Source organism: Cyanistes caeruleus, chromosome 3 (assembly GCF_971803275.1).
Source record: "Cyanistes caeruleus chromosome 3, bCyaCae1.hap1.1, whole genome shotgun sequence".
NCBI classification, from domain to species: domain Eukaryota; kingdom Metazoa; phylum Chordata; class Aves; order Passeriformes; family Paridae; genus Cyanistes; species Cyanistes caeruleus.
Window position 1 is genome coordinate 112,174,056 of NC_141703.1, and position 23,628 is coordinate 112,197,683.

Sequence of the window (23,628 nt, forward strand, 5' to 3'; positions counted from 1 at the left end):
TCTATTTTGTTTCCAGTGAACTCTATCTGTTTAAAGAAGAGATGACTGTTTTCCCAGATAATAATAAATATTCTGCTTGGAATTTATTTACTCTTAGGTGATATTGGCTGAGAGATTTTGCCCTTCAATTGAAATTTCCATATGAATCACTGGAAAAATTTATAAGAGTTCTTTACCTTAACCTTATTCCTACCTTGAAGTGAAGAAATGTGTCTGTAAAATCACATTCTTAGTAAAAATCTGAGTTAAGTACTGGAAAGGGACCAAAGTTACCCAAATACCCTCTCTTTAGATGTCTGTGCTTCTCAGACTCATCAAGCTGTTTCCTTCTGTATTTCCTGGCACACCAAGGCAGAAATTAAATTGCCTCTCTTCCACTTGGAAAGCAAAAACCCACAAAGTTTCTATTTTAATAGAAACCTTGTCCCGCTTCTGCCCAAACTTCAAGGAAAAACCCTCTGACACACGATCCAGCCGTGTTTAAACACAACAGGGCAGGATGGCCCATGCCAGACCCTGAACTCACCACTGAGCCTCCAAAAGGAACCTGATTCCCTTTGTCCCTGGGTGCCACGGAGAGCTGATGTCATGGAATGCCTCTGAGGAGGAATAATACCATCAGCACTGTTTATTTAATTAGCAACCAGGGTAAAACCCTCCTAATGCAGCTTGATCAAGGGTCAGCTCGAGGGGTCTTTATCCGAGTATGGGTAGCCTGCAGTGGCTGAGGCTTAATAATAATCTCTAGACTTCAATTTCCTACTAATAAAGGGTAATATAATGTAGGGTAAGCCCTCTTATTTGTTCAGATCTTTTTAACCACTGAGGAGCTAATATGCAACAACTGAACAAACAGTGGCCACACAGGTTTCATTTTTAGAAGCACAGATGACCTCTGATGAAAGAGATGATCAGTCAAGCTCTGAGGCAAGGATGGAAAGCCAGCTAAAAAATGTGTTCTTTTTTTTTTTTTTTTTGCTGTGCACCAAAAGAAAAGTTACTTTTAAATAATCATTCATGATATGAAGTGAAAGTGCCTGAACATAACTGTGGAATTATTACACTACAAAAATATTATGGCTTTCAATTAATTTGTGTTTCAGGTTCCAATGAACAGTGCAAGTGTATTTTACTGAACAGAGTCTGCAGAAATCCCTGCAGTTGTTACATTTCATTTGTGATGAAGTTGTTGAAGTCTGAACATTGTCTCTGTCCAATATGAATGCCACCTAAGCTCACTGTGTTGTTTTCTGCCACACACACTATCCCAAATATCTGCTAAAGTTCAACCTGCCTCAGAAAACCCCTGGCAATGCAGCTCAAACACAAAATTGGGGTTTTTTTGTGGAAAAAAAGATTTTTTTCCACTACAGAAAAACATGACTAAAACATGATTTTGCCCTGTATTTTTTCTTAAATTCCAAAGTCTAGATACTGCAGTAGCCTCCAGATGTCAGGGCCAATTTCAGCACAAACTCAAGACAGCAGAGACACGTCCAACATGCCCACTTGCTGGAGGGGGAAAATAATTCTCTTTAATCCAGGAGTTTTAAGAATGTGTTCCAATTTTTTTCTTCTTCTTGAAACTTGTGGGGTTTTGTTTCCAGTATGCCCACAGGTGTCTGAGTTCAGTTTGCAGTTCTTTGCTCTCCCACCATTCTCTGGATGCCACCTGCCCCACCTTTCCTCTAAATTTGCCACTTGCTAATTTACCTGGGTGGTTGCTCTGACAGCACCTCCCTCAGGGATGACCCTGAGCTTGCACTTCAGCATTTTAATCCACTGAGTCTTTTTCGCTGGGGCGGGTGATCAATACTGAGAGTCAGATTTATGTCCCTCTAAACGTATTAGCTATGAAATAACCATTGCTATATTATCAGGAAAGAGCTGCAATAAAAACAATGCTATTATGGTTTTATGCCTGTCTGACCAAAACAAATTTGTAGACAAAGTTGTTAAAATCAAATATTGAAAGTACTTGTAAATACGCTGTAGTATTTTATCAACACGATTCTTTTTACTTGTGTAAAGAAAGAAAGAGAAGCAAATTAAAGAATATGGTCTCCAGTGAACAGGAAATGTAAATCCTATTAATGCTTATAGGAATTTCACCTACTTTTAAAGGGCAGTATAGAAGACCTTTAAATTGATTACCTAACAAATGACTATAAAATGAGTATAACGTTTTTTTCAAGTATTGCATTACTCTGTTTCCAGCTCCACATTTCATGGATTTTACAGCCCCGGAAGTAGAGTTTGTAAAGGTCATAAAAAATGTGAAAAATATAGAACAATGGAAAACAGCACAAAAACTGTTTACCAAAATAATAATAATAAAAATCACTAGAAACTACGGTTAATTCAGCATCAATAAAATAAGTGACAATATGGTTGTAATCACCAGGCAGGGTGTATTGGATAAAGAAGGAAGTTCTGGTGGTAGTAAAGTAACTTAAACGCACCTACTTAGAAGGCCAAAGAAATTAAATAGCAGCAGGGCTATGGGGCATCTCTGGAAAATCTGCACTGGACCATTTTGAAAAGACCAGTATTGGTGTAAACAGCAAAAAATCTGCAGCATGTAAGAGAGAGAGAGAAGGGCACAAAGGGGCGAAATAACATAAAATCTCTTATTTAACAAAAATATGATCTGAAGGAATCTGATGAAATTCGGTGACTGACAACCTCATGCTTAATTTTCCCTGCAAACATACTCTAATGGTGCAGAATTCTCAGCATTTTATTCTCATTCTCCCCTTGCAGCAATATAAGAAGGATTATTTAGGATTTTGGCAGGAACAAATGCCTCACCAATTCCTTCCAGAAATGTTTGATTCCAATGAATCCTGACACAGTGAGAATTTAGATTTTTTTCAGATAAGGTTGTTGACAAGGTGTTTGAGGCTACATACTCCCTTCAAACCTTTTGACAGCACAGCAATTTGCTTTCTGTTCATGCATTTCATAAAAGTTTTTGTTTATCAGCACCACCCTTCTCTCTTCCCAACTCTCCTTTTCCACATCTTCTATTCCTCTGTGCCGTGGATTTCTGGTCTTCATTCTGACTGGTTTCTATAAAGGCATTATCAATATTTTTTCTTCTCATCTTCAGACTGACACAATTTCTGGTAAGTGACCTGTAGTTGGATTCCCACCCTCCAGTCCCCCTCTGATGGCAAGCAGGAAACTTTCCCCAGACAGATCCTCAGCCAGCAATGATGGAATAAAGCTGTAGCATCATCTCCCATCCTTCCAGAGCTCCTTAGCCCTTTCTGCTTCATTTTTCACTGTCATTGGCATGGCATAGATGGTGGCTTGTTAGATTGGAAGAGGTTGCATTGCAAATTAATAACGAACTAGCTAAAGTAATTAGCTAAAGACTGATTGCATCCTATGTCCTCAAATGCTGTAATCAGCTTTCAAAAGCAGGCACAGTCAAACAACATCAAATCATAGTATTACTTGGGAAAAGAAAAAAAAAATCTCAAATAAAATAACCCAACTAAAAAACCCAGGCAGTCTTTTCTCAGTCTTGGTTAATAAAATAAGCTACAAATTTATTCCTTGACAAAAAGCAAATCCTATGATCTAATATAAAATGGGGGAAATAAGTATTTACTTGTAACACAATATGGGATGTTTCTCACATGTAATATTTATACATAAAATTTCACTTTTGTTAAGTTGTAAAGGTCAAGAAGATGTCCAGGTCAAAAGGTCCCGTGAAATTTGGACTGCAAACTTCTGCTTTTCAAATTGTTGACTTTCTGCAATGCAAAATTAAATAAACATAAGTCTTTATCCTGTATTGCTTGCACAATCAGATCATTAGATAATTAAAACAACAAAAGACATGCAGAAATATTGGCTATGGCTATAGATGTAAATCAATTACTCCAGAAGCAATTGCTTTGGATCTAAATTAGCCAGGGTTATATGAGAGATATATAATATTTAATTTGCTGTATGACTCTGGCACAAATCCAGTCAGCAGCAGCAGCAGCAAACAAAAGTCACCACTTCTCATTCAAGGTAAGGAACAACCCAATCACTCTCTACTGGTGACTCCAGCTCTTAAAGCAAAGATTAATTAGTACTGCAATACGTTCTGGCATGGAAAGGAAATTGTCCCATCACAATTTGACTCAGAACAAAAAGATCTGACCAAAAGGCAGAATGAGAACTGAGATCACAAACCCTTCCAGGACAAGACAAAGGAAGGGAAGATTTCTTTCACAAGTGTTCCCTCTATTTTGAGAAACTCCATCAATTTGCTCATGGCAAAACTGCAACATTCATGTGTCCTTTTTTCCCAGTCTGAGTATGTGGCACCTTTCTCATGCCTTTCTGGGATCTGGCTCCCAAACCCCTCAGTCCCTGCCCTACTCAGGGCAAAACCTCAGGAGCAGGTTGGATTAGGGGTGCTCAGGGTTCAGTATGTGGCGAGGTGCTTCAGGCAGTGTTTTCTGTTGTTCAATAGGACCTTACACGGCCTGTGCTCTGGAATTTTCAGAGGAAAGGTCTGCATTTTCACCTGTTTACAAAAGAAATTTTAAAATCTTAGTCCACAGCTATACAAAAGTGTCTTTCCCTTCTCAGCCAGTCACCCAGATTTGGCAAGGGCTGCTCTGGCACACACGCCAAGAGCTCCAGGGAAAATCTTCACCACCATGTTCAAGTTCACTTTGCATGGGGAGAACTGCACAATGAATGGTTTTTCTTCTCCTAAAGCCAAAAAAAGCCCCTTGAAAACAGCTGCAGATCTAAGAGCTCTGAAGTTTGGTTGATGTTACTCCTGCCCCAGGAAAAGAAGTCTCTGAATGATTGCTGAGAGCACAATCCTGAGGTACAGCTGGCCATTATCAGGGCAGGTAAAATACACTCACATTAGTTGTAGGACATGTAGAATCTCTCACATGTCCCAAAGCACTTCAAAAAGCTACATAATTTCAGATAAATTAATTTTTGTGTCAGGCCAATGCAAATCTGAAGTCACAGTCAAGACTTGACTTTTTGGTGAAAAGCCCAGTGGAGGCAATATGAAGTTCCATTTTAATTTCCCCTCAGAGTGAGAGGAGGTGGGGAAAAGGGAAGAGCTGGGGTCTTTGGTCAGAGGGAAAGAAGGTAATAAAATCCTACAAAAGGAGAAGGGTAATAGCTGCAGCTCATCAAAAAGAAAATTGCTCAAAATACCATAAGTAGTTCTAAGAAAACCTCAAATCCCCCTTAAGAACTTAAAATTGGACAAAACTGGGGCTTGGAGTTGTTCCGATTATCTTTGTGCTGCTAAGTCAACTCTCTTTCACTGCACATTTAATGTGCCCCTCTATAAACAAACATTTGGGTGAGTAAAGTTCAAGGACAGGGTAGGGATACAGGAAGGTTCAGTATTGGCAGCAGATCTCTCCAAACCAGTAATTTCAAGACAGGCTTTGGAGAGCTAGCCCCTTTTAACACAGTAAATGAAATAAACTATTAATCAGGGGGACAGAAGCTTTTGTCATGCCTGTGCCTTGGCCCCCACCACCTCCCAATGAGGGGAGTCTGAGCACAAAGCCCCCATCCCTGATCTTGTGCAACTACTGGAAAAACAAATTACCAAGCTAGGAATGTGAGAGAAAGAGCAATTAAATTTTTTCCCCCCTTTTTTAATCAAGGACTGTTTTGCCTCGGGGGCTTGGAGGGATAGGAAATCAGGCTTTTCAAGCTTCTGCAGAGTAGGCTTCGGAAAAATATCTGCAGCAGACATCCCCGTCCTTTACAGATTGTGCTCTGCCCTTTTTCCTTTCCCTTATGGCACACGAGTGGGGGGAGATTTGTCAGACCTTAAACTTGTCACAAATGTAGTCGCTAACCATTTGCCCCCGCGTTCAGATGCTCCCGCGATTGCTTTCTCCAGTAATTACTCAGTGGGAATGTCACTGCAAGCTCCATAAGTTGCAGCTAATCACTCTTAAGTGCTGGAAGCAGGACTGTATTTGTGCAAAGAAACAGCAATCAAATACGGTAAGCAGATGGCTGCTCCTTGTCCTGTTACCACACTGAGCACAACAGATTAAGCCATGATGGATTTATCAGCACTGATGGATACATTAACACCATACGCTTTCATGGAATAAATAGCTCCTGACATCTCGTCATAACTTCTGATGCCCCAATTTTTCAAAATCTGGGCTGGTTTGGTTTTGGTTTTGTTTTTTTAAATGAAATCATAGATGTTTCCAACAAAGCTTGTAGGTTTTTCTGTGTTCTATTTAAAAGCTGCATCTCAGCGCCTTATATTATGAAAGACACGATTAAAACCTCAGAAAGAGTTGAAGAAATCCATAGCATTTCTCTCAACCATAAATTAAGTATTGTACAAGCTTTGTGACAATCAATTATTGTAATTGATAAGTGCCAGCATTTTAAACCGATGAAAGCATTAGCTCACTTGCCATATCTCGAGAATAACATATAGTATTATGCAAACACCAGTAAAACAAACATAAGTATCCAAACCCTTTTTCTTGCTGATTTATAGGCTGACCTGTAGGCTGGGGGAGTGCACTTGAAGGCTTAACTACTATTTTGCAATCCTAGCAGAAAACACACTCTTAGATTTTTCAGAAGCCCTCACCTTGTGAGATGCAGAAGGGATAAAAAAGTAAGCAATTTTCGAGGAATGTGGGTGTCAGCTGCCCAGGCTGCTGTCAGTAAATGAGCAGTGAAATGTTTAATGGGTGCATGGGTGCCCTGACACAGCAGACACTTCAAACCAGGCTCTGAGCAGCCACAGCCACCATACAAAGACTGCAGTAGGTACTCATTTCTAGTCCTGCTTCGTCTAGAAAAACAGAGTGCTGGCTGCTTAAACTGCAATCAAACTGCTAGCAAACCCATGCACTTTCTGGAGGTTTTGGGGTTCCTGTTTAGGGCTTCACAGTAGTGGAAAACAGGCAGAAAAGCCCATCCAGTGTCATCAGCCAGAACCAGCTGTCCGTGGGCGTGCACTGCTGCACCTTCTCCATTCCTCCCTTCGTGTACCTGAGTTCCTGTACAGGTCATCAGCCTGGTGTGTGCTAATTGCTCGTCTGCAGCCTGGGTTTTAATCACCTGATCCATCAAAAGCCCTTCTTTCCCTGCCTATATTCATCTTGTCAGTGACATTTTTTGTAATGAAAGCAGCAGATCTATTGATAGCATCCCTCAACAGAGTGGAAGGCATCCCGCATTAGCTTTGTCTCCTAAACCAGCCTGTTCTATTACAATTGACCTTCTCCTCTTGATTACTACACAAATCATAGTCCTCTCCCCACTCCTCCCCTGTTTCCCTTCCCTCCCACCCCCCAGTGTCTCAGATTATTTTTTCTGTAGCCATTCAATTGCCTGACTGCAGCTGGTAATTGGATTCATGTTTGGAGCAGAGATTTCTATGTACAAGTCTGGAATAATTCACACAGGACCCTGGCCTAGGGCTGAGGCCATATGTGAAACTCAGATTTGAGCCTGTAAAATCTGGAGTACCCTGACAGAGGTATAATCCATTTAGCAGCACAAAATCCTGTCCTGTTTAGAACCTGCACTTATTCTCTTCTCTGAAGTTAAATTTAATTTCACTACTCTTTTAAGGTATTAAGGGCAAGGCAGTTTTATTATGATGACTTGGTGAAACGTAAAAGTGATGCTACTTTGGCAGCTGTCTTGACTCACTCTAGGAAACAATTTGAGCAGTTTTCATGATAAAACAATAATTAAACACCATAAAACAATAATAACCCAATCTGACAGCATTCTTTGTGTATACAGCAAACCATGGTGTCTCCAGAGTCTGAAAGTCACCACTGGGACCAAGCTCAGCGTAACCAAGCTGTTACACTGAAAACCTTAAGTGCAGTTAGTGGTGTCAGCATTCCTGCCACACATATTGTATGATTTCAGCATCAATTTACTCACCTAAAGTTAAATAGCAGAGAAATTAAATGCAGTCAGGTTCATCCTGCTGCAGCTCTGGGGCTGTGCAGTTTCTCCCTTTGTGTCTCTCAGCCCCTCAGAGAACCAGATTTTGTATTGACTATTAAGCTTACAGAATTTAACTTACCAACAACATTTAGGGCTCCTGAGACCCTAAAAGAAAATAAATTGCCATAATCTCCCCTTTCAGTGTTCACATCATGAGAAGGAAGTAGCTGTGGTTCTATCCATGGTGTCAGTTTCCTACAAACCAGTTCTTCAAAACACAAGAGATTTCCTAATCTCTTCCTAATCAAGAGTTCAGAAATTAGGCTCAGGTGCTATTGTATCCTCTCTATTAAAATATTTTCTTCTGAAATCAGTTCATTACTTGAGTTACTCGGTGTATTCCATTTTGAGACCAGGTTTCCACCTTTACACTTCTGTTTTTGCTGCCAGAGAAACAGAGAGCTTTGAAAGCTCCTGTGCTGCCTCCCAGGTGTGTGGTTGTACAGGTGGACACCAAAGCTGCTTTCACAGACTGTCAATCAATCAAACAATCAGCCTGAAGCAACTCATTTTGGCCTCTACATCTTCCAGAATATCAGAAAAGAAAGATGACATCTTAAGAAAATATTTCAAAGTTTTGACATTTGACTGAGGGGTCATCTCCTACCAGCAGATCAGCTTTTGATTTTCTGGTGATAAAGCACCTGCCTGCAGTGTGGAGGATTTGGGTTATGCTCCCAGCTGTTCTGGATTCAGAGCAAACCAGGAGCACAGGGGCCTCTGACATCCCTGGGAAACGTGTTCTTTCTGCCCTGCCAAAATCAGCTTTGCTGCTCCATTCCTGTAAGCAGCTCCCCTGAATTCACCACGTGCACACTCTGCAATTCCTGGTGAGCTGCATGGAGTTCAACTTGAAACTCCCCTCTAGAGAAATTAACTCCCCCTTGTTCCCTTTTCACTCCACGTTCATTTCCAGGCAAAATGAACTAAATTTTCTGGCTGAAAATATCACCCAAAGTGACAGATTCCTGCAACAACATTCCTTTGGACAACTTTTCATTTCCAAATGGCTTTTCTCCAGGGAAGGGTGGCTCTGGAGAAGCACACCACCTCAGGAATCAGCCCAAATTAGCCGAAGTGCCACCAGAATAAGACAAGAATTTGAAATTATTTAAAATTTCCTTCTCCTCCCCTCCAAGGCTCCTGCATATATTTGATAACTGCCACCTCTTCCATCACTAAAGGGCTGAACTTTAGGTTGATAATGTTCACCTGAGCCCTTTGGCTCATGTTATCTATTTGCATCAAGAATGACAAATTAAACTATTTACTAAGCTTACAGAATTCAACTTATCAACAACCCTTAAGATTCCTAAAACCTTAAAAGAAGAAAAAATTGTCATAATCTCCACCTTCAGTGTTCCCATCATGAGAAGGATGCAGATGTTGGTTCCATCCATAGTGTCAGCTTTCTACAGCCCATCTCTTCAAAACACCAGAGACTGCCTAAAAATTTTTGAACTGCTGATTTCTGACACTTTTTTTTTTGCCCTTCTTTGCCTCTGGGAGTTCATAACTAAAAATTTGTCTTTGAGGTTGAAATGCTGGTGATGGCCTGATTTCTTCAACCTCACAAACAGGAACCAGCAGTAAGCAGAATTTATCTTTTCACCTGCATCTATCCCACAACTAAAACTTCCTTCTTCACTACCTGATTGAAAGTGCACTGAAACGAATGGAATCTGTCTATTGCTGACAGCACCAACACTCTTTGTGGATCTTAGGTCATTTACTTTCCCTAAAATTGCAGTTTCTAAAAGTTAGCAATGGAGTAAAAACCTCATCTTCCTCTTTCTCATTTTCACCTACCACTCACCCTAAGGATTCCTTCCACTACCTCACCCTTTAAGCTTGAAAATGTCACAGAAGTAAGCTTTAAAGCCATTAAAATTACAGAAAAAAACCCACTTTTTCTTCCCTTGCTCCTACTATTTAAACTCTTTAAACTCTTGGCAAGCTGAAATGCCCTCAAATCGGGATGAGATTTTGAGAAAGGCCAGTTCTGGCCATGCAGTGATGGAGAGCCTCTTCATGGGTGCTGATCTACTTTCACCCTGCAGCAGGAGGTTGGAAAGATCTGAAAAGGACCAAAGACATCCTTCAGATTGCAGGGTGAGATTCCCATTACACTCACCTGGCCAGACATTTCCATCAGGTTTTTTGGACTGAAAGAGCTAAAATTCATTTCAGTGGAACAAAAAAATAAACCCAAACAAAAACAAAACCACATAAAAGAACAAATTCACTTGTGACAGATTACATCTCTCTTGGTGGTCATGTAAACAACTGAAAAATAAAGAATACAGGTGCTACCATCTGTATTATCTTAGGTTGTGAGATTTGCCTTAAATTTATATCACAGTGTCTCTACTAATGTAACTAAACCATAATTCTGTCTCTGGGAAACAAAAACTGTCAATGCACTTATAAAAAGTGCCTTACTGCACTTATCTCAGTCAACATTTATTCTATAAAATGTAATCAGGATGTTAAATGTTTCTGGGAGGTTTGAGATGCCATATTTTGCCATCTGTTCTAATTGTTTTTGAATAATTTGGCAGATCTAGCTTTTGTTGCTGAACTACAGAAGCAGATTTCAGCAGTCTGAATTGCATTGAAAAAAAAGAAAATCCTATTTAGCTCAAAATTTCAACATTAAAGGATCACATATCATTAGGATGTAAGCAGAGGTCCAGAACATCCTGGAGAGAGATAAAGTAGAGGTAAATCTCCACAATTCTCTATGGGGTGACATGAAAGTGAGGAAAAAAAAGCAGACATAGACAGGTGCTGTCATCACATTGTGGAGTATACTCTTCATTTCCTGGCTTATTTTCCTTTAAGAACTCAAAGAATTTTTTGAGTTACTCACCTCTTGATCAGGGCATCTGAGACCCTCACCCAGACCCTCAAAAGGAGAGAACCATTATTGCTCATTTTTAGATACGGAGAAACAAGACAGGAAGCAATAAATTACTTCCCTGAGGTCACAAAGGACAGCTGAGGGAAAGCTGAAAGCAGCACCCAAGCCTCTCTAGATCCAAAGTGAGGTGTCTGGAGTTATCATGGGGTTTTTTCAGAACAGTCACTACAAATGGAGCTGCACTGTTCTAGGACATGGACTGAAATGTTTGGTTACAAAGTCCTACTGCAGCATAAAGGCTAAATACACAATATTGGGCTACTGGAAAAAAATAAGGAGCAGGATGACCCAATATAAATTGGTGTTGAGTAGTGCACAGCAGATTGTCCAGTTATTTATTTTGAAGATAACTCAGTTCAACCTACCCCATCCAAATCCACCACTCTGATTTTGAAGGAGAAAAACAGGACAAAACAAAAACAAACCCCCAAACCCAGCTGGCATTTAAGAGCCATGAGCTCTGATGCAGTTTCTGACACTGCTGGGCACATGACCTTCAGCAGGTCCTTTCCAGCCCTGCCTCATTTTCCCATCTGTGACAGAGACCAGAAATTCCTCCCTCTGGTTTCCAGCAGCGATGCTGTGAGAACCAACGGGTATTTGCACAGCTTTCTGAATGTGACAAAGGCCAGGAAGAGAGAAAACATCATCTGAAGGCTGACCCATGCCAGGGCTTGTGTTATGATGAGTCCCATGTGCACTAAATTTTATGGAGACAGCAAACAGTAGCTCCAGTAACAGCACCAGTAAGGCTGCACTGATGGTTTGCATAACATGTACATAAACGTGCTTGATCCAGTGCTTGAATCAGAGACAGGAAGGAGGAGTGTATGAGACTGCTAGGTTTGGTTTTTTATTCTTCAGAGTGTATCTCTGTGCCAGTGCTGGTTCATGATCACATCAGTGCTTTCATCCCCCAGGCTTAGATAAGGCTCAGGTGCAACGTGCTCTGGCTTAGATCTCTCTGCACAGCCTGCAGTGGTGCCCTTACAGCCAGAGCACTCAGCAAACACAGACCCCAGGAGCGCTCCCTTTCCATCAGCTGAGGAAAGAATAACACTTCATTGTCCTCTGCACAGGCTGAACACACTGGGGTGACTCAGAAATAGCTGCACTCCTATTTTTGTCACTGGGCACTGGAGCAATACGTGGTGTGGGCAGGAAGGATGAGGCTCCCTCCCCTCCTGACCCTGCCCTGGCACCATCAGCAGGGTTTGACACCAAATTCCTCAGTGGAGAGGATCCTCCCTCTACCAGATCAGCAGATGATTTCATGGATACCACTGCAGGGACCAAGACTAACAAAACCCTTTCTCATTTCAAACTTTGAGATGGTTTCTAAATGCCATATTTTCAAAGATTGACACACCTCTTTATTTGGGGTGTACAATATAAGGTCTGGCAGGGCCACTATTGAAAACAGAAGTACAGGTTTCTGTGACTTATTTCTTTAGGAAAACCAAAATCAGTCTGTGGTAAGCAAGACACAGTACCCTCACTCATTGTGATATCATCTAATATAATACTGACTTCTGAATTACAGTAGCTCCTTCCAGCATCATAAAAATACATATACAAACAAGGTATTTTGGTGTATGAGACCACACACACATGAATTCTGTAATTAAAAAAAAAAAAAAAAAATCAACTAATGTAGGTTTTTTTATTTGTGCCAGTCTCAACAAAATGCTAAAAAAACCTCCCAACGTTTGCTTGCAGTCCTTAACAGAGAAAATGGGAACATTCCTACAGTGTTCAATGGAATCATTTTTAGAAACTTGCTTTTTGCAAAACATTCCAAATGAAAAAAATTAATTTTCTAATCAGCTGTAATGATAATTGCAGTGCTGAAACAGAATTTACTCCAGACACAAAGAACATGCAGAAACAAGCAGCATATTTGGATCAGTCAGCGGATCAAATCCAGAGCTGTAGTGTAAGCAAGAGCCTGTTCATTTTATGGAGAAAGGAACCAGAAGATAGCAGGGAAAGAGAGACAAATAAATGAGAACTCAGAAGGACATGGCAGGTTGCCAGTAAGAGAGGGAGCATAAATTCAAGTTTACATAAGGGCAAAAAAATTAATGAAGATCAAAAGAAAAAATTTCCCCAAGCTGTCTTAAAGGTGAGGTACTGAAAAGTTTTTCTTGTTTTAACAAAAAATAACAACAAAAACAGCAATTTTCCTCTAGGAAGCACAAAACCAGCCATTAAGAAGACCTGGGGGAAAACAAGAAAGACATAACATATTCTTTGATTTAGAACCTCATAAACTAAACAATAAAGAATGTAATTAGGATAATTTCACTCTCCTTTTCAGACCTAATGCTTACTAAGATGCTGGGCCAAAAACATCTCCTGCACAAGGGAGCATAACCCTTGTTACCTTCAGCTCAAATTACCCAGCTAAGGTACATAAAGAAATGTAACTTACAGGGCATGAGATGGCAGCAGGGGAGGGGGCTGCCTGAGAGAGGCTGGGGCATCTGGGTCCTTTCTGAGCCTCATGGAGCTCTCAGGGTGTTTCAGGCTCACCAGGACCTGTAGGTCCAAGCTTCAGCCTGCAGCTTACAAATGACATTTGGTTCCTCCTCAATCCCCGTTCTGTTGGAGCATCCTCTCCCCCACGCCCAACAAACCATTTAGCATGTTCATTTTGTCAGTCAGATCTGGATTTGATACTCTGAAATATGATGGCATTTCCTGCAAAGTGTGCCAATTCCTGCTCCCATCAAGTGCAAATGCAGCTCAGCTGTGCCCCCATCATCACTTACCACTCAGAGGCTGGGAAGAGGCAATGTTTTTGCTTCCCTTTCCATCCATCTCAGTAAGGAAAGATTAGCAGCAGGATTGTTCCTTTGAGGTTAGAAGTCCATGAAGAATAGTCCTGTATCCTGCAGAGCAGTCAGGACATAACTCTGAACATGAACACCAGCTGTCTCTGAAATATCTCCTCAACATCAAGTCCATCAACACCCAAACACCTTGAGAGATTTCTATGCTTAGAATCTTGAAATCCAAGCATTCTTTAACAAAAAATACTCTTATCTAGTCTTTATATACCAATCATCAGCTGTGCATCCCTCTCTTCCTAAACAAGCAGCACTGCATCAATTGAACTCTCATCTCAGAGGTGTTTGAAGACAAAATAGCATCAAGAAAATATTACAACATGACATGGAAATGGATACAAACAATTACATCATTACTTAAAAAATACGCCTACAGAGAAAGACTAAAAATCTCTAGCCTTGACTGTGGAATAAACCTCAAGTAGGTCAATTTTTGTCTTTCAGAATCCAAGAATTATATGGCTGGAAAATTGTATCTAATAAAATGTATAACTCAGCTAATTAATATCATTGCTCATAAATTCTCATAGAACTCACCCAGCAATCACAGTAAGTGCTGTAAGTGTAGGGTGAACAGTGTTTCTATAAATCCATATCTGCCAAAGTGGGTTAAAACACTTCTAAGTGAAAATTTTAACTGAGGAGCTATAACATAGTTTATATTAACATGTGTAAAAAATGTATTCCCAGAAGAATACTCTCATATTGCCTCACCACATACTGTAAAGCTCTGTGCTGTGTTTATTTGCAGGAGGAAAACACAAAATGCCGACAGGAAATCCCACATCCAAGGGGGAAAAATGCACATTTAACAGATGAATCCTGCATCCTCAAATTTCAGCTGAATCCAATACTACCATACATTCCTCAGGAACCTATTTTTTTTTTCAAGGAGCTGTACATAAAATCCTCAAGTAGAGTACTGGAAGGCCTGAGACTGCTCAAATTGTGTAGCATGGAAGATTGTGAACACTTGCTGTTGACATTGTTCCAAGCACACAGCCATGAAAGCTGAAATTAAGCATGTCTTGGCCTGCTCAGATTAGCTATTTATTTATTTTTTGTTTTTTATCGTTTATATTTGAAGCCCTGTTTGAAATGGAGCTTGAGGAAGGACGCCTTTGTACAGCCTTCAATAAAGAAATATCCACATCAGAGACAAAATTGTAATTGAGCTTCTTTCTAGTAATCTATACTAAGAGGCAGAGGTCTAAAGGAAAACACAGATCAAGTGTCTTAGAAGTGGAAAACAACTGCAGACAAAAAATCAAAAGAGACTACAAAGTTAGGTGAACCCAGAAGTGTAATAAAAATCTGCTGTGAGTATATGGTTTATGAATAAAATAATGATTTTTACTGGAGCTTGAATACTTATTTAGGGTTTATTTTTAAGTAAGATTGCATTGTGTTTTTTTAGCTCATCCACCCTTTCCTAATCTCATACTCTGGATGTTACATGGATTCAAATATTAATTACCACACACAGCAGAAAAGTTCTCGAGTTTTTTTCTCTTTAGAAGAGCAGCCTAAGAAGGAGGGCTCTTAAATAAACCCACATTTTACTGTTCAGGTTCTGAGATAGAATGCCTTGAAATTTCTGTAGAAAGCAAGAAAAATTTAGATTTGATATGTAGTTGAGTACGTTATAATAAGGAAAACAAAAATAGCCAGCTCCAGGAGACAGACTAATCTGATCCCACACTCTAAGCAGAAGCATCACCAAGTCCCTGCTTTAGAGATGACCAGAAAAACCCTCTCCTTGTCCAGATCAACCTCCAGTTTGAGCCTTGCAACTGAACCAGGCATGAAAAGCTATGTGGGGACAACTTCTGTTGGGAATTGAACTTGTTTAAAGATGTGAGTTGGCTTAGCATGAACATTTAATTTTGGGAAGGGTGGAGATAGGTGGCAAGGGCTCAGTGCCTGTCCCTACACTCGGGTGAGCTGGTGACACAGGAGAAATGGAGTGAACAAGAGTGGTAGACAATGGAACAATGGGTGGGAGCTTCCCCAGGCAAGCCTGAGCACCTCTGTGTCAGATTTATGCTCTCCAGAGGGCTGCAGCAAACACCAGGGCCCACAGCCAGCTCCTGCTCCCACTAATGACATTTTTAGAGGGTGAAGACCTCATTGAATCCATTGATGTTGACCCACGGGGCTCCATTTTCTCTGTGCTGCTCAGTGAATTAGGCAGGCAAGTGCTATTAATGAGAACAGGAGATGTGTATATCTAGTTTCTGACTCTCAGGGTTGCTAACACACCCCATAATTTGAGAGAATTATGTCTTAAAGGCTGTGCTATGATAGGGAAATCACTTGTGATTAAACAATGTGTAAGTGGTAGAAAAAGCTTTGTTCTAAGGTTGAATGAATTCCTCTAACATGGACTTTCAAGCAAGTTTTGGATTGAAATCTCACATTTGGAAATACCTAATTTAAAATAAGAGCTGCTATCTCAGGTGCTCTGGAATACAGAAATGAGGAGGCCTATTCCTGTGAAGTGCCTGTCTCAATTATTTTTGTCTGGAATCTGCTGCCCTAGTTAGTAAAAACCTAAGACATGGACACTTAGGTGTTTTAAGTGATTATAATGATTAAGAGAAGGATTTCTGTGCTGCTCTTTTCAAGAAGAGGTGGGTACCCATAAAAATCCAAGTGACCTAGCACCAATGCCATTATTTTAACTGACATCTGTGAGCATATTTTCTTAGGTTGCATCAAGACAGATGAGGGCCCTTTGTGCCCTTCTGACAGTGATGGCAATCATTAAAGATTTACCAGGGTCATTAAAGTGAGAAATAGCAGTAATGCAGAGCTGGATATCACCATCCCATGTGGATTCCACTGAAGTGCAAAGAAAGCCAGCACAGAATAAGCCAAGATCCCGCTCTGCCACCTTAACCTCATTTTACAGAATAAAGGAAAAGGGGGGAAAAAAAATAAATTAAAAATCACAGCTTGTCTAGAACACATGAGAGAAGCACATTTCACTTTGCCAGTAAAGGACACATTTCCCTCCTTGTTAAAGCACTCCCTGTGCTCCCACACCGTGAGAGCTGTGTGGGACCCAGTGTCACTGAGCTGGTGCCAGCCCAGAAAATGTCTCTGCCACTTTCTCCTGGGGCATTCCTGCCTGGGAGACCTTGAGGTGGAGCTGCCAGGCACAGCCCACCCACCTTGGCTGGCTGAGAGTGAGCAAAACAATTCCTGGGTCAGGAGGTTGCACCTGACAGCCCAGCCAAGCCTGGGGACTCTTCCCATGCCTCCTGCCTTCCTCTTACTGCTCTCTCCTCTGAGCTTGAACCAGATTTTTGCTGCTCATTATTGACTGTTCAAATCCAATTTTGAAGCAGCATCCCACCACACCTTTGAAATTTTATTGTTATAAAGGCACCGTGGCTATTTTTAGCAAAGATCAAAAGAATGCAAAGAAACAAACAGCTGTAGATTTAATCAGCTTTAACATGTTTAACTACAAGCCTGATGACTCAGAAGGCACACACCTTGCCAGAGCAGATATATGTAAATTATTCTAAGGTAAAAAAAAAAATAAAAATTTAAGATCATAATTGCACACGTGTTCAATTATTATAATACCTTGTGAACTGACATCACAAAAATTGCTGGGAAAAAAAGGTACAGGGGCTTCTAACCTTGCTTTGATTCTCCCATTCATTCTATCAAATGAAACAGGAAAGCGATCTCCTACGGAAATCAGTCACTGCTCTTGTTTTAATCCCCCCCTTTTGATTTTCCAAGCAGCTCAGATTAAAGCTAGACCTTTCTCCCGTGTGTGATGTGGTGCCTGGCTGCAGGGCTGTGGGCAGGAGCAGCACAAAGCCCTTTGTCTGCCAGGCCTGTGCTGAGCAGCCAGCCCTCATCCCAGGGACAGTGCCAGGCTGCTCAGTGCTGCTGGAAAAAATGTTCCCTGTCAGTCACCTGAAAAATGAAACAACTCCCAGCACCGGGCAGGGGGGCAAAAATAATCCTGGGTTAAAAATAAACCCAAGTGTGGAGATGGCTCTGGGCACGCAAACGCACACTCATGCACACCTACCTTTGTAAATACAGGAATAATACACAGCAGCTCTGAGTGCTCCCCTTGAGCCAATTACATGTGAGCACTCTCCTGCATTATGGATGCTGGGTTTGTTGAAGCTGTGGCACTCTGGAGCTCGAGTCCCTTTCAAGATAACTTTTGCCAGTCATGCATATCCCAGTGAAAACAAAAAAACCAAACCCAAACACTTCATGCTCCTATCTCCTCACACCTGATATATTGGTCCTTCGGAGTCAGACATAATTAACACGTGATGCACAAGGCTGAGCATGTTTTAAACATATGTTTGACATGGTGCAATCAATCACAGTGCAGCTGATAGCTGGTGTACACTGGCAATGCCCCCCAGGCTCGTGCAGTGCTGAGATAAATGCATTTCCCAGGTCACTGGAGGCACTCACTTCACCTCCTGCCTCATGATACTTCCAAGGAGCGTGTTATCTCGGGGTAACACATGTCTGCTGCTACCTGGCTCTTTAATTACTGTACACAAAATTCCAAATCAGAGCAATTGGCATCTCAAGGCACTGCCGTGCGCTGCAGGGTCCCCCCCATGTAAGTGAGCAGCTGATGCAGGAAACAGAACGACCTTGAGAGAGATTTCTCCCCAAAACTGATGGTGTCTCACGACTTTAAAGCACAACTCGATGAAGAACACAATATAAATATTGTAATTACATTTTAAGCTCATAAATTCACAACGGTTTGCAATTCGTTTTTAATATGTAATTTCTCCGTACAAAAGGTGGGTTTTGGGGAAATATACTAATCAGGATCTCTCAAAATACTTTCTTTAGGTCATTTCTTAGTAGTAGTGAATGCTTCAGTCATTCTTAGAGATAGCTTTGCACGAGTGGAACCAGCACACACAGACACAAGCTTGCCATTGGGTACCTGCTCTCTGGGGTTTGAACACTGAAAACACTGAGCATCTGCAGGAGAGCATCTTGCTACAGACACCCAGCTGGTTGCACATTTCTTCTGTGGCAAAGCTGTTCTTGGACATGTGATGCATTTTCTCCTAACCAAACCCATTGCTGCAAGCAATAGGATCCTTCATCAGTTGCTGTTGTCCATCACTCCAAAAAGAAGTAAGGAGAAATCATAATCATGTGCTTCCAAGTAGCTCAGAAAAAAATTCAGTAATTTATTCATATCAGATTTTCACTGATTTTTTTTTTTAAACCCTCAAATATTGGGAAATATCCTGACACATTTATTTACCATAAATCAGGAACTTTGTGAGCAAATGAGGAACTTTGTGGGAACAGAAGGCTTTTATAATCTCTGTGCTATTCTGAACTACAGCTGCACCTCCAGTTCTATTCTGACCCTGAGAGCAGTTGGTCCTGACTTGTCATGGGATGAAAAACCATGACTTGAATTGCTTGAATTTGGGATGGCAATTTGTTATCCAAGCTGCTTGATACACTGCACACCAGACAATATCTTACCATAGCTCAATAAAGGAAGATAAAAAATGTTTAAAAATCCAATAAAAATATTTTTAAAAAAAATATATAGAGCCCTACAGAACGAATAAAGGTGACTTATTGCAGCCCCCAACCTAAGAGCAGGTTCATTAATACCTAATCCCCATGGTGAGGGATGTTTGTGCAACCCATTCTTTTACATAATCAAAACTGCCTTAGCATAAATGAGGAGCCAAGACACAGTAACATTTATAACTAAATAAAGGGACTAAAAGGTTAAGAAAGCGTCAACAACATCAATTAGCTCTTAAAAAGCAATAGTCACAATATTTATTTATTTTTTTTCCCTTGAATCAGGTTATCTTCTAGAGGCACATGAGCCCTTCTAATCAATTATTTATGAACACATGCAACTTGAATTCTGATTTGTTTTTTACTTGGACAAGACATCTAAACCAGGACTTCTCTAAATATTGCTCTTCTCTTTATTCCTTCTCTTTTTTTTCTTTTTTTTTTTTTGTGTTGATATCTCCATATGTTATTAAAAGTAATTTATGAATGACTCCAGTCCTACAAACTGGAGTTTATTTAGTGTCTATCTACTTTTACAAGTCAAACTGCCTAAAAGGGAATGAGTTTTTGACAACCAGGTTTGAGACAAACTAAAATGGCTGAATCAAAACTAAATTGGCTCCTTACAATTTTCTTGTGCAAACCAATGTTTCTGAGGTCCTCATATCTATGCTGAAAGCATTTTAGGGGTTTTCCTTTGGCCTACAGTCTGCCTGCCTGGACGTCCCCACTGCTCCCATGGGCCTGAGATGGTTTAAAAAGACCATTTTAAAAAGAAATTACACTAATTTCTCATTTCTGAGGAGAAGTTAATTTCCCCTTGAAAGGAAGGCAGTTCACATGTAATAAAGAGGCTGTTTGTAGGAGCACACTCACACAATATAACCAACCAAACCCACCAACCCCAAACATACAAGCAAAAAGCCATCAAACCCACATCATCTCTTGGATGGATATTTTTCCAGCTCTAAAAGGTGTTGCCACAACTCTTGCCCACCTGTGATTTTTCAGCGTCACTTTCCATTATGATCCTTCTCAGCTGTGAGAAAGGAGAAGAATTATGAGCTCTTTCACAAAGGATTTAGTTTTATTTTACTCAGGATGAGAAATTAAGGATGCCCTGACTGACAGCATGTGGTTTCTATTTCTGTTTATAAGCAGCCTTACAATAGTAGGTCAAAAGGATTAGAGGAAGGTCAGTGTTACTGTTTCTAGAGGAAACCAGGAATTGTAGATTCCCTTCAATGTTGCTTTCCAAAGAAAGTGGAAATCTTTATATGACAGGGTTTTTCAAACACCTACTCTTATTCACTTTTTTTTTAGTAATTGAAGTAAAGGAGAGAATTGTGGGATTGTTTACTTATTTTTTCATTTTCATCTATTACAAAATAATCATTGTACACAGAGGAGAAAAGTTAATCTGCTGTCCAATATAGGCCCTGATTTTTTATTTTGTAACTACAAAGAAAAGAAACAATAATATCAGTACAACACACATACTATTTAAGGCATGGAGAAGCTGTAATATCTCTGAACAACAGCACAAATATCACAAAAGAATAAGAAGTTTTCTGCAGTTCAGTGTTTTCATTTTCCAGCCTCTCACAACAGCCTGACCTTGATGTTCAACAGCACCATAGGTGAAAAACCCTGCTCAGTTCATGTGGTTTTACATCAATTATTGATTTATTGACAACTAACAAATAATTGCCAATCCTTGACCTGTCTATGCAGATCAATTCCAACAACAAAGCAGATGAGACCAGTATTTTGGGCAATTGAGAAATGTTAATTTTTGCTAACAAACATCCAAGCTCCATGCTGCTCTATCATTTCTTTTCAAGCTGAGGCCTTTTTCCAAAGTTTCCCTGCAATTCCCTGGTTTTTGTTTAATTCAGCTGATGATTGACTCCCTGTTTAGCATGATGGGTGTTCGATGTGAGTGGAGAAACTGCATCCTCTACACAGCAGAGCAAACTGGGCCCATTTGAATTTTCTGCATTGCACAGTGCAAGCCTCACTCTATTAGGAGCTATTTCTCCTTCCAAAAAAAAAAAAAATTAAAAAATACTGTAATGCTCCAGTTGCTTTTAATGGTTGAAAAATCACGTTCCCCTGAGTGAGAAGATAAGCTGAGAGGATTTTTAATTAAAGCTCACTCTTCCTCATCTTTATCCCAAAGGTCTGCTTCATGCTACAAGCCAATCATTCCCTGACGCTCCAGACGCCTCGCAGGGTACCTGGGTGCTCTCTTTCATAAAAAACAAGGTTGCACGTCACAGACACTTCCTGAATTCAACTAAACAAACACATTTGTGCCAACCAACCTGCAAAATGACATTGTTGCTCTGCTGCATGGAATGGATGCAGCACATTTCAGAGGGTTCCAGCTGGAAACGGCTCCAGCAGGGACATTCCAGCTGGCATGGGCTGAAGTCAGGGGTGACCACTGCAACACCAAGCAGCACCAAAGCTTCCAGCAGGCTTCAAAATATCAGGTACACGTCCTCTAGTTCTTGGCCCTGAGATGGTTTGACCCTGGAAGTGCAGATTTACAGAAGGAAGAGGTGAAATAAAAGAGAATAATTGAATGGGAATAAATTTATAGATACAACATAGCGACACAAACCACCTAAAGAATCAGGGCTTGTCCAGGGACTTCACTGAAGTTGCTCAAGGCATGGAATTTATCCCAAAGGTCAGGAATATCACTGACAGGAACTAAACCAAAATTAACATCTGGCAGGTCAAAACTGGTGCCAATTAATCCAATGCTGTCCCAACCCCAAAACTCTGCTTCCAAAAAGGCAGAGGTGCTCTGCTCCTCAGCAAAAGCTGCACTAACTTTTTTGTACAGATTCCATGGATGCATTTGGCTGTGCTCACAGCCAAAGAAAAGTGGGTAAAAGAAAAATAAAGAAAACCTAGAAACTCACTTACTGTTGCCTTTAATGGCAGTATGACAAATATATATTATATAAATATTATTATGTATTATAGATATTACATGTTTTAAATATTATATATATAAATAGATATTATATAAATATAATAAATAACCTACATATGTAGGTTTCTTACATGAAAATAACTGAAGAAGGAAAAAGAGTGTAAAAAGAACCAGCTAAAGCCTAGACAAACTAGGTCTGTGTACTTAAGCAGAATACTTAAATATGGTGAACTGAGCTTTTTCTATTTGTCTTTTCCTCAGTCTGTGCTTATATCGTGGGGTTTTTGAAGGTGAGGAAGGTACCAAGGCATTGGGGACACAATTTTCACTGCTTTTCTCCCTCTCCCATTTTTAACATGTTTTGTTGAGATAACATTTTGTTTAGATAATGTTTTGGTTAGATTGGCTGAGGTTTTTAATTATTATCTTTACCACAACCTTGTTTATGTTGCAATGTTCATGATTTTGCCCTGAACTCCTTTGATTACTCATCATATTTTTACGATTTCCATTTGCAGCACTGTTACGTTTTGATCTTCTGCTGTTTGCCCGTATGTTTAAAGATTTCCAAACTAATTAAGACCATTAACTAAAAAAGACTAATTGCATTCATAAATAAGACGTGGCACTTCTGATTAGCAGGTGGCTCCTTTCTGGTTTGGATACATAAAAGCAGATGGAAATGTGGCAGACTTAGTTATATTTAATGTGCCCACTTCTTTCCAGACTGCTCCTCTTTCCAGCTAATGACAATAAAACAATAAAACCTATAAAGTCTTCAGATTACTCCTTTTTGTTTTTTTTTTTTCCTTAGTTTTGCCACCTTTCATTTGCCATTCTTGATTAAGAGTTTCCAAACAGTTTTTCCTGAATGTTTTGTCGTTTCTATTTACAGGCTTTAAGGTGCTTGGAAGAGCAAGAGGATCAGAAATACTCAAAAGTAAGAAATCTGCTTCTCAATTTCACATATAATCAATGGTATAAATAATTTTTAGTGATATTTTTAAAGAAAATGTGCTTAAAAAGACAGTTTCTATTCTTATTTTTTGCTGTATTTTCATATAAAAGCAGACATTTATCACTGCTGTCCCTATAGCCAAGATTTTTTTTATTATTATTATTTTCATATATTTTCTCCAGTGCCCCAAAATCACTTTTCATAATGCAGAATTAATTCTTACCCAATGCATTGAGGATATAAAGAATAAATTTCTTTGTTGCCCTGACAATCAATGACAATTTTAGCACTGCACAAATGGAAAAAAAAACCAACAAAACAACAAAAACCAGCTGTACAACCACATGACAGTGTGGGAAATTATCATTTATGGGTGCCT

At 40.0% G+C, this 23,628-nt stretch overlaps 1 long non-coding RNA gene across 2 annotated transcripts in view; it reads right to left on the reverse strand.

The window, feature by feature from the left end:
• Positions 1-960: 960 nt before the first annotated feature.
• LOC111942126 (uncharacterized) overlaps positions 961-23,628 on the reverse strand; it is a 130,144-nt gene continuing 107,476 nt past the window's right edge. The window contains exons 5-7 of one of the 2 annotated variants that reach the window (XR_015285230.1): positions 21,669-21,879; positions 20,339-20,380; positions 17,220-18,915 (exon numbers count right to left, since the gene is read on the reverse strand). This is a non-coding gene — a long non-coding RNA (uncharacterized LOC111942126). Of the gene's footprint in view, positions 3,768-17,219; positions 18,916-20,338; positions 20,381-21,668; positions 21,880-23,628 lie in introns of those variants that run through there. The other variant, XR_015285231.1, reaches the window with a different exon arrangement.